Genomic DNA, 12,395 nt, shown 5'->3' with positions numbered 1-12,395 from the left:
AAAAGTAGTACACTATATAGGGAAAATGGTCCAATTTGGTATACATTCCAAATGTCTTATCAGGGTCATTAGGTTGTGTTAAATGTGTATGTTTAGTGTTTATTAGGATCTTTAGTAGCTCATCATCAGTTTAAAATAAAATAAAACAATGACACAAAATATTTTACATTTATCCATATAGTCCCATTGAGATTAAACCATCTTTTGTGAGAGACTTATTAAACACAAGAACTGTCGGGATTTGACACCTACCGAATGGCGCCAAGAACATCTTTCTAAGGTCTACATTTTTAGCTGTGTAATAATCCCATCAAAAAACAATCAGTCATTTGGAAAAACAACTGAATGAAAAATCAATGTTTTTGCTGTCTTCCATTAGTCATGCTACATTTTGAAGTGCTAGTCTTTTTTCGTCTTTAGGGAAGTAAGTTCTGTCTGGCTTTACATAACAAGGTTGGCACTGCATCTGCATCCCAAATGGCACCTAAAAGTAGTGCAATGTATAGGTAATATGGTGACATTTTGGATTTGATCCAATTCAGTCTGAATTGGGTAGCTCAAACGTCTCAGACAAAGCATTCCAACTCGAATTATGCAGTCACATGGGCACGAGGCAGGACAGAAAGCTCCGGGCGATTATTCTACCTGAGCCCATTGCTTACAAATAGCACGCACATATCAAAGTGGTCTTAAAGTGTCCATTCGAAACAAAGAAGGCTTAGTCTTTTATACAAAACAAAAACACAAAAAGAGTGCTAATATTGCTACAATTTCATAGGTAAATGTACAACGTTATGGTTTCTAAAATTCATTCCACGATTCTAATGTCGAAACCTGCATGTAAATGCAGGCAGCAAAATATCATTAAGTGCTCTATACTATTTGACCTATAATATAGGTTCAGGAATGGCATATTTTAACAGAATACTGAATATCTTCACTTCCCATTTTCATCCGATATGTGGTGAGACTAGGGCTGTGGCGGTCATGAAATTTTGTCAGCCGGTGATTGTCAAGCAACTAACTGTCAGTCTCACGGTAATAGACTGTTAATTAACATAAACAAATGTAGCATCTCCTGTCTTCCACGCATAGCCTACAAGCCACTGATGCAGAACTTTTGAAGAGTAATCTAATAAATCCATGTAGTATAGCCTACACCATCACAATAAATCCATTATTTATTTTAGACAGGTCTAAAGAAACATGATATGAAGAAAATGTAGTCTATTTCAGAAGAACAGAATAGCATACTCTGAGTTGTCCTTATGAAAAGCCCTGATCTGGCTATGCCATATGACTGTGGGCAAGACTAGTTCATTTGGCAGACAAGATTTGCTTAGAATTCCTGTCATTATTTTATACTATTTTACAGTATGAAGAATACGAACATAGCTGAATAAAATAGAAAGGATATTTTCTCCAAGCAATTTGAGGGAGTGCGCACATGCGGTTATTCTGTGTTGAGCGGTTTACAAAGAAACAGGTAGTCCTATATGCTTGATTTAGAGTTATTTATGTAACTTTAGTTGTGATACAAATGTTGGGCTTTATGTTTTGATTTTTAGTACATTCTAAGGCTGCACGATGCAACTCTAATGATCATTTGAAAAAAGTGAAGCTCTGCTTTGTTTTTTGCGCACTTCATCAGTCTCAAATTCGCAATTTGACAAGTACTTGATAATTCTTTGTGTGGCATCCCCTTGTGTGGCCGTAATGTCCTTGTGTGGCATCCCCTTGTGTGGCCGTAATGTCCCCTAAAACAAATCAATGCCAATGGCTGTTGTGCCCTTGGGATGAATATAATAATTATAATTCCTCTCTCCCTGCTGCGTGCTCCGAAGCAACTATCATTCACATGGCTCTCCATCACGTGATTGGGTCTTTCTCACAGGCTACAAGTGAAGACAGACACATCAGGGATGCAACTGTGAGCGTCCTTATCCAATTCCAAGGCGCATATTGAAGATAATGGAAGAACTGTCCACATTGACTTTTTGTCAGCCAACAAGATGAGTAGGCCTAACGAACAGCAAAATAACTAGCCTATGTCAATCTACTATCCCCCATAGTACAAAAGTTGACCTATTCTATTCTGTGCAAGAAATAAATATTCCAAACATAGTCTGGGACAGTTGTGGGATGCGATAGATCCCAAATTAATACAACCACCAGCATTAAAAAAAAAAATGTTTTAAGCAATGAGGCTAAGGCAACAGATCAGAACATTTAGCTTAAAATGTTGATAAACTATTAGGCTATTTCTTCACATTATAAGCATAGCAATGAGCACATGGCAGTAGGCTATAAGTGTGAATGTTCCATTAAAAGGAAAACACAATTCTCAAAAGTGACCCAGATGCAATTATGCATGTAACGCTTTTATTATAAAAGTGCATTTTTATGGTGAAAATTATCTTCCCCAAACTTGTATGCCAGTTAGGCTCTATTCTCATTGTAAAGCTGATTAATGTGCTTAATTTTAAGAAGTTATTTAGCCATTTTAGTTTTAATACAAACCATATCAAAATATATAGGCCTATGGGCTAGACTACATGATGTGTGCGACTATGATTTGAAAAAGGTCGCAAAAACAAGGCATGCGCTGTTTCTTGCCTTAAGCTGGACATCATTCCCAAGTGATAATATATCATTCACAATTCTTAGGCTAATATTGTCACCCATCAGACTATTCTTAATTTAATCTTGTTTTTACATATACTAAATAATATATGTGTGAAATTTGTTTTGATTTAGAATGGACCATTATCATGCACCTGTCTAGAAAAATAGGGTCAGGGAAAACAAAATATGTCATGCACTTAAAATGGCGAATGGAGGAGGCTTTCCCCGTGGTTCATTTTCATGCTAGCCAGGTAGGCTGTACTCATGTTGTAAAGAGGAGCAATGTGCTTAATATTAGGAAAGTTCAGAAATAAACATAGTAGGCCGAGCCTATAGAAAGCTGATGGTATCCTGTTTAATAGAGTCGATCACTCTGTTTTCTCACGCAATTGCATAGCCTATAGAAATGTTGCGCATCATGAGCTCATAGGCTCTCGTCAAGTGTTTGATTACACTTGCGTTGATGTCAGAGTGATTAGAGGGACAGTAGAGTTTTGAGTACCAGGCACTTAGCAGGTTTGGTAGGCTACTTATGACCATCAGCAGCATCAGAGCTTGGAGAAGCCTAATTACCTGACTAAACAGGAATTGAACTGCCATTGTTACTGCCGGTGTGGCGGTAATATGGTAACCCTAACAGCCCTAGTTGAGACTGAATCACCTAGTAGTTCACTGTGTGACACTGTGTGTAAGGCCTTCAGACAACCATGTTTAAGGCCAAATAAAGCTAGAAGCACAGTGGTTGAGGAAATCATTCCAGAGAGCCCTACTACACTCTTAAACAAAAAGGTGCTATCTAGAACCTGAAACAGTTCTTCAGCAGTCCTCTGGGGAACCCTTTGAATATGTATTTTTGGTTTCAGGTAGAACCCTTTTGGGTTTCATGTAAAAACCCTTTCCTGGAATCAAAATGGGTCAACCTATGGGACAGCAGAATAACCCTTTCGGAACCCATTTATTCTGAGAATGTATCCTAGCGGTATGGCCAGAAGCAGTTTTAACGCTTACATAACAAGTATTATTTTGCCTGCCAAAGATGGTAAATATCCCAAACCCATAGAATTCACAAATAATGTATCTGTCAAAAATGACACCCTATCCTCTTTAGAGTGCACTACTTTTGACCAGGGCCTGTAGGGCTCTGCTCAAATGTAGTGCACTATATAGGGAATAGGCTACGATTTAGGATGCAAACAATGGGTCTAATTACGGCCTTCGAGAAATTTGAGGCTTAACGTATACCAAGCATGTTTATGAAAGCGTTAAACAAGGTCAACCTGTTCAGAAAAAAGAGTGTTTTGGGGTTTATTGGGCTGTGTGTTTATGTAGAGGGGTGTTGGTTTAGAGTGTACCGGGGTTTTAGGTTTAGGTTCTAGGTTAGTGTATTCTAGGTTGTTTACGTCTATGTTCAGTTTATTGATTTGACCTTCAATTGGAGGCAGCTGTTTCTCGTTGCCTCTAATTGAAGGTCCTATGTTTAGGGGTTGTTTTGTATGGGGTATTGTGGGTAATTGTAGTTGCATAGCTTTGTGTTTAGCCTGCATCCTGTTCGTTCGTACATTTTCTTGTTTTCTTGTTTTCGTGTTCAATAAAGTAAATATGAGCACTCAACCCGCTGCGCCTTGGTCCAATACCTACGAAAGACGTGACAGAAATGGGTGTCATTTGAGACAAAAACAAAGTTAGGTAGATTGAAGTGGAGGCTCCCCCAGAAAGGATGAGGAGAATGGTTCTCCTTATTATAATACATAAAAACGGCATAAATAGGCAATTAGGCATGTCCTTCCTTTGGGTTGTGTACCACATTCAATGGAATGGAAGTACTGTAGTGACAAACAAATTGGTTAAATATGGCTTCAAATGTATAATAATTCTCTGAGCTTATCATCCCATGTATGAATATGTTATTCAATGCATTTCAATTGACTAAATGCAGTAAGGCCAAATTCAATGTTTCAACAAAAAATTACAATTGAAAATCAAATAGCTAAATGATCCTCGGTATGAAAATCTTAAAACAATTCCATATGTTAGATAAGATTATATGGCTGCTGGACTGAAATATTCATGAGAATAGGGCACTATGAGGTGTCATGAAGAAGTGGCTAGGGGCTGACACATTGGTGACACACATTGGAGAGGAATGGCATGCTACCTGCTAATTCCCTTCTTGGAAAGAAAAAGAGGAAAGATGTTCACGTGTTCCCAGCACACTAACATTAGCCTGCTTGGTCACAGAAACCAGATTTATTCACTGACAAGTCACTTCAGCAAAGTAAACCAGGCACATATGCTTAAAAAATTTGACTCAATTCAGGAAACTAGGTATATGTTGCACTACTTCACAGGAGAGAGATTTGAACATAACATATTTTGACAGAAATGCCTTCTGAAACATGTGAACTTTCATATGCCTTAATAACAAAGGTGTATGCTATCTGTAAATAAAATTGAATAAAATTGTTAAATTACGAGCCTAGTTGGTTTAGGCACAGAAAAAGTCAGGAACCTTCCCTCTAGCCATGATTGGCTGAGATAATGGGGGGGCGGGACATGCCAAGAGATGAGTTCGGATTGGTCTGCCATGTAGCATGCCTCTGTCTATAACATGAGCTGGTCAGTATGTGTAAGTAATCCTTTCTAACGCAGCTTTTTTGAAAGATATCATGACGTAGAACTGCAAAGGTGTTGCTCTCCATTTTCTGCAGGACCGAGTTTTGAAATCAGTGGAATGCAAGGTGGAATTAGTGTATGATAGCTAAGGAGGTGGAGAAAATGTGGATGGAGTCAAAAAGAGAACACACAGAAGGCTGTGGTATAAAACAACTGTCTCCGGATTAGATCTTCAAACTAAGGCAACCAGGGCATCTGTGACAGAGGGGGAGAAGTGTCCATCCATGTATATGGTCTAGCTCAATACATTTTCAGATATTACACATTTCTAATTTTGTCAGAAAGTAGTTTTCATTTCAAGTTAAAATGTACTGTTAGCTAACGTTACATGTATGATCTGTGTAGTAATATTATTCATATCTCAGAGCCATTTGCATTTCTAGTTATAGCCTAATGTAAGCTAGCTTACATTGAACCTGGTTGGTTAGCTTTATTATGAGTTGGGATTATGGTTCATTGTTTAGCTAGCTAGCTAGCTACATGTCTAAACAAAAGACTTCACTATGCAAGTAACCATTTCAATAGAATGTTCATGATGTCACTGCGACAACTGTCAATAGACGTAGCTGGTACATCCGCTCTGGCTAGCTAATCTGATTTCAGAGCACTCGTCTGAGTATGCCACAGTGCAGAATAACTGACGAATTTACAAACGCTCAACACCTGTTGAATATGGCCGGTTTCAGTAAACTTTGGCAAAAAAGCGTCATTAAATTGTTGCCAGCAGCACAGTTGCAGTCACTAACACAATGGATAACATAAAAACAGCCTAACCAGTTCTGCTAGGGTGAGTAAAATGGTCAGAGTGAGCTGCCTCATTTGTGTCTGGAAGTAGCTAGCAAGCGAGTGTCGTGTCGTGTCGTGTCGTGTCTTTGGCATCATTAAAGTGAAGACTGTTATGTTATCAAATCAATTCTCTGTAATTATTATTACATGATTAAACTAATCATGCAAATGTAATTAACTAGGAAGTAGGTGCACCAAGGAAAATCTTCAAATTACAAAGTTATCATTTTCCTAATATAACTCTTCAGATATTTTAATATCTGATCAATTAGTATTCTAATTAATGAATTATTCTTTACCTCACATTAGTCTCATTCCAAACGTTGTAAATTGTTGGTTATCTGCATGAACCCAGTCTTTACTATGAATCATCCATACATCAATTGTCTTAATCATTTATTTACTAACTAACTAAATAATCACAGAAATGCATAAACAAACAACACAGTAGATATGGTTACAAGGAAATGATAGGGGAGGTTCCCTAGCGGGCTAAGCCGATATGACGGCTTGGTGGACAAAGGGAAGTGGGTGTGGACTGAAAAGGCGGGAAAGAACAGAAGGAGTCACGACACAGTTGATAATTATATTAATTGAAATGCTAATCCTTTGCACATGAACGCTCACTCATTGGGGAAAAATTGCAATCAATATGTATTTACACCCACTGTGTTGTCGTGATCTCTGTTGGAATCGTCAGTCCTTCTGTTGGAGAGTCAGTTCCAACGAATGCCCAGAGCGCACTCTGAGCACACTCTGGCACTCCAGATTGAATTTATGAAAACACCCAAGGTATAAACCAGCCTTTAGTCTTGAAGTCTTTGGTTGTTTAGTACACTACTGTACTCACTCTATATAGTACATGGCCTCACTTGTGAATCCTTAACGAACTGGGTGGGCTAAAGCTTACAAGGGTGTGAACTATGCTGAAAGGGTGTAGACAAAGAAGTAGGTGTACCAAATAATTCAAGGGCCATTTTATCGAAAGTGAGGTTCCAAGTTTATCAACTTTCAAAGCAGAATTACTTTCCCAATGTTCCCCAAATGTAGTGTATGATATACCATTTTGTAGCTCTGAGTCTCTACCTTTATCCAATGTAAAATACACAATTTCACATTTTGCTACATAAGACCGAATCTCACAGATCAGGAATACAACACTGCAAAATAAATAACTTTTTCATACCTTGGAAGTGTTATAAAATCTGTCAGTGTTCATATCTCACAGTATTTATGCCAAATACAGCAGGCTATCCAGAATAACCTCAGCATTCTTTACTCCCAGGAATGGGAAAAATGGCACCAGCTAAATTCAACAAAATATCCTATATCTTCAAATCTGCAAAGTTTCCATTATCACTACAAAAACACGCCTTTACAAAATAAACTTCACTCACGGTCAAATATTGAGCTTTTTCTCTTCTACTGTTAACAGAAAACAATTAGCCTAAATCCCTTCAAGTTTTGTTTTCTTGGGTAATATGATAGTAAATACATGACATGCAAATTGAATAAGGATTTACTATGCAGGTGTCAAATGTGACACATGAGCAGTGCTCCAAGAGGTTAGAGAGGTAATTTATCCTACTTTCAAAAATAGCTCTGGGAATACAATTAACTGCCTTCAGAGATCGTACCACATTAACATCAATAGATGTTAATATATAACTGAGTGTAGGAGTACTGTACATGTTTATGTACAGCAGCGGTACTCAACTACTGTTTGAGAAGGTCCGGTCACGCAAATTTCCTTTGTGGCGAAGGTCTGGATGGATATTGTCATTTATCGCAGCCCATGCTGTTCACACCCCTCTTGTTGGTGGAAAGAAATTTCCTGCAATTCTACAAATTTTAACTGGACTAACTGAACATTTCTGACAGGTTATAAATAGCTCTCTAAGTTCAGTCAGTGAATGACATAACAAGAGGAAAACTCCCCCATGCACTACCAAATGTCGAAATTGCACCTTGTGCATTCTACTATTGCAACTATCAACAGCACTAAGTTGAAAGGCTGACTGAGTTCCCAAATAATAAATGTGGGACCCGCGGTCTGTATTGAACCCATCCTGGGTCCGCCTGTTGAGTATGGCTGATACACTATACAGTATAGACATATTAAACAGACAAGTGAACTGCAGTAATGTGTGTTTGATTTGTAGAAAATACAAGAAAGTGGCATGACATTTTTCAATACCCTTAAACTGTTTGCAGCACAACATTTTCAAAGATAAATACATTACATTTTGAAAGATAAAGATTTACAATACACTTAGGGAGTAATTACTATACTCCAATTATTGACTGTACATTTTTTGAAATAGTAAATGTCATATGAAAAGACACAAAAAGAGTAACACTCAATCTAAGACAAAGGTAAACCCCTCTGTAGGTTTAACTCAGAATGTTTTGCTGTATTTTAAGGACAGGTGGGGTTCTGTGTCAATATCTAGTGACAATGTCTCAGAGGGTAAGGGGATAGCTTGGGACAACTAGTTTCAACAGCTTGTGGGGTGTAATTGGTTTTATTGCTGGTGAGTGCACCCGCAGTGCAGTCTGCAGTCAAATAGATACCAGATAAGAATACAGACTCAAGAGCTGTGCTTTCTGGACTGTCAGATACAAAAAAACAATAGTCACAGTCTTAGTGTTGACAAAATCAGAGAAATTACAAGACAGCCACAGAGCTATAACCAATCAGAGCCACAGACTGCCAACATCTAGGACATTCAATAGTGAATCCTGAAAGCTTCTTGTGTTCCCACTTCTAGGCTGAAAGTATTGCAATCCAGTTCTGAAAAGTCACAGATGTTTTTTATTTCACCTTTATTTAACCAGGAAGGCCAGTTGAGAACAAGTTCTCATTTACAACTGCAACCTGGCCAAGGTAAAGCAAAGCAGTGCGACAAAAACAACAACACCGAGTTGCACATGGGATAAACAATCGTACAGTCAATAACACAATAGAAAAATCTGTATACAGTGTGTGCAAATGAAGTAAGGATGTAAGGCAATAAATAGGCCATAGTGGCGAAGTTATTACAATTCAGCAATTAACACTGGAGTGATAGATGTGCAGATGAGGATGTGCAAGTAGAAATACTGGTGTGCAAAAACAAATATGGGATGAGGTAGGTAGTTGGTTGGATGGGCTATTTACAGATGGGCTGTGTACAGCCGCAGCGATCGGTAAGCTGCTCTGACAGCTGATGCTTAAAGTTAGTGAGGGAGATATAAGTCTCCAACTTCAGTGATTTTTGCAATTCGTTCCAGTCATTGGCAGCAGAGAACTGGAAGTAAAGGCGGCCAAATTTGGTGTTGGCTTTGGGGATGACCAGCGAAATATAGCTGCTGGAGTGCATGCTATGGGTGGGTGTTGCTATGGTGAGCTGAGATAAGGCGGAGCTTATAGATGACCTGGAGCCAGTGGGTTTGGCGGCGAATATGTAGCGAGGACCAGCCAACGAGAGCATACAGATCGAAGTGGTGGGTAGTATATGGGGCTTTGGTGACAAAACGGATGGCACCGTGATAGACTGCATCCAATTTGCTGAGTAGAGTGTTGAAGGCTATTTTGTAAATGACATCGCCGAAGTCAAGGATCGTTAGGATAGTCAGTTTTACAAGGGTATGTTTGGCAGCATGAGTGAAGGAGGCTTTGTTGCTAAATAGGAAGCCGATCCTAGATTTAATTTTACCAGTACTCTGTGTGTATGCTGAAACAACAGTGGCAAGAGTGGGTAAAAACATGTGTTTTGACAATTAATCTCATCAGTGGTGTAATGGTGCCTAAAGAATTGGGTATATGATTATTTTGCCAAAGATTTCCCAAACGGCCTGCCCAGCGGAGGAAAAGCGCCCTGTGTGAATAATTCTATGACCAACAGTGACATACACTCTGAATGACCTAAAATGATAAATCCCATATTGGTCTTTCACAGTCAGACCAATCCAAGATGTCTATTGAAAAAGAGAAATGAGGCTGTCAACTGAGTCAGAAATTCACAGTTCAGATTTTCCCAAATTGTTTCAGGTTTTCACTCAAAGAAAAACAACAGAATTTGATGTTTTAAGTCCACAAGAATGCTTAAACCACATCAGGAGACCACTTTTGACGTCTGGGAATAATCTAAGAAATATTACCCTCTGGGTTGGGTAGTAACAGATTACATGTACTCCTTTACATGTAAGGGATTACAAAAACAGTACCTGTAATTCATTACGTTACCAGAAAAAATATTGGAATCAGATTACAGATAGTTTTGATAAACTAGATAAATACTTTGAGGATTACTTTTAAATTCAGAAAGGATGTTTGTGAAAAAAATCTTTGACACTTCTCTGTTTTCTCAATGACATTCAAATCAACATTCACAAAATGCTCAAGTTTAAGTTTGTTCCACCTGAGCGAGTCTAACCACAAGTCAGAGAACACTATGATGACACACCACATGTGTTTGATGGATCGTGGGAAAAGAGCAGGAATAGACTTGTGCAGGCTACAGTCCAAGCTATGTCTTCCAATGCTGCGACTGCTGTCGGCATTCAAAGATTATCCAACTTGAATAAATGCTTGGAGGTTAGGACAGCAGTGATATAGTGTATGGCGATACGGATATCACATATTATTGATATCTACATCCTAATGGACACAATCAAACTTGCACACTTTTGATAGACTTGAAGGGGCAATCTGTAGTTGCTACATCCATTTTTGGACATATAAACTATATATACAGTTGAAGTCAGAAGTTCACATACACCTTAGCCAAATACATTTAAACTCAGTTTTTCACAATTCCTGACATTTAAACCTAGTAAAAATTCCCTGTCTAAGGTCAGGTAGGATCACCACTAAAGAATGTGAAATGTCAGAATAATAGTAGAGAGAATAATTTATTTCAGCTTTTAATTCTTTCATCACATTCCCAGTGGGTCATAAGTTTACATTAGAGGTCGACCGATTAATCGGAATGGCCGATTAATTAGGGCCGATTTCAAGTTTTCATAACAATCGGTCATCGGTATTTTTGGACACCGATTTGCCGATTTTTTTCACACCTTTATTTAACTAGGCAAGTCAGTTAAGAACACATTCTTATTTTCAATGACAGCCTAGGAACGGTGGGTTAACGGCCTTGTTCAGGGGCAAAACGACAGATTTTTACCTTGTCAGCTCGGGGATTCAATCTTGCAACCTTACGGTTAACTAGTCCAACGCTCTAACCTCCTGCTTTACATTGCACTCCACGAGAAGCCTGCCTGTTACGCAAATGCAGTATGAAGCCAAGGTAAGTTGCTAGCTAGCATTAAACTTATCTTATAAAAAAATATAAAGAAAAAATATATAAAAAGCAGCTCTTTGCAATGCTCCAAGCATTGCACTGTTTATGACTTCAAGCCTATCAACTCCCAAGATTAGGCTGGTGTAACCGATGTGAAATGGCTAGCTAGTTAGCGGGGTGCGCGCTAATAGCATTTCAAACGTCACTCGCTCTGAGACTTGGAGTAGTTGTTCCCCTTGCTTTGCATGGGTAACGCTGCTTCGAGGGTGGCTGTTGTCGATGTGTTCCTAGTTCGAGCCAAGGTAGGAGCGAGGAGAGGGACGGAAGCTATACTGTTACACTGGCAATACTAAAGTGCCTATAAGAACATCCAATAGTCAAAGTTATATAAAATACAAATCGTATAGAGAGAAATAGTCCTATAATTCCTATAATAACTACAACCTAAAACCTCTTACCTGGGAACATTGAAGACTCATGTTAAAAGGAACCACCAGCTTTCATATGTTCTCATGTTCTGAGCAAGGCACTTAAACGTTAGGTTTCTTACATGGCACATATTGCACTTTTACTTTCTTCTCCAACACTTTGTTTTTGCATTATTTAAACCAAATTGAACATGTTTCATTATTTATTTGAGGCTAAATTGATTTTATTGATGTATTATATTAAGTTAAAATAAGTGTTCATTCAGTATTGTTGTAATTGTCATTATTCCAAATATATATATATATATATATATATATATATATATATATATATATATATATATATATATATATATATATACACTGCTTCAAAAAATAAAGGGAACACTTAAACAACACAATGTAACTCCAAGTCAATCACACTTCTGTGAAATCAAACTGTCCACTTAGGAAGCAACACTGATTGACAATACATTTCACATGCTGTTGTGCAAATGGAATAGACAACAGGTGGAAATTATAGGCAATTAGCAAGACACCCCCAATACAGGAGTGGTTCTGCAGGTGGGGACCATAGACCACTTCTCAGTTCCTATGC

The 12,395-nt window shown here is 38.2% G+C and overlaps 1 protein-coding gene across 1 annotated transcript in view; it reads right to left on the bottom strand.

Annotated features, from left to right (window-relative positions):
* The window catches only part of LOC115160617 (tomoregulin-2), a 174,216-nt gene that overhangs the window by 137,487 nt on the left and 24,334 nt on the right, over nt 1-12,395 (bottom strand). The window lies entirely within an intron of this gene.

Source organism: Salmo trutta, chromosome 24 (genome assembly GCF_901001165.1).
Source record: "Salmo trutta chromosome 24, fSalTru1.1, whole genome shotgun sequence".
Classification (NCBI taxonomy): domain Eukaryota; kingdom Metazoa; phylum Chordata; class Actinopteri; order Salmoniformes; family Salmonidae; genus Salmo; species Salmo trutta.
The sequence above is the reverse complement of the archived record's forward strand: the minus strand, read 5'-3'. Positions and strand labels throughout refer to the sequence as shown.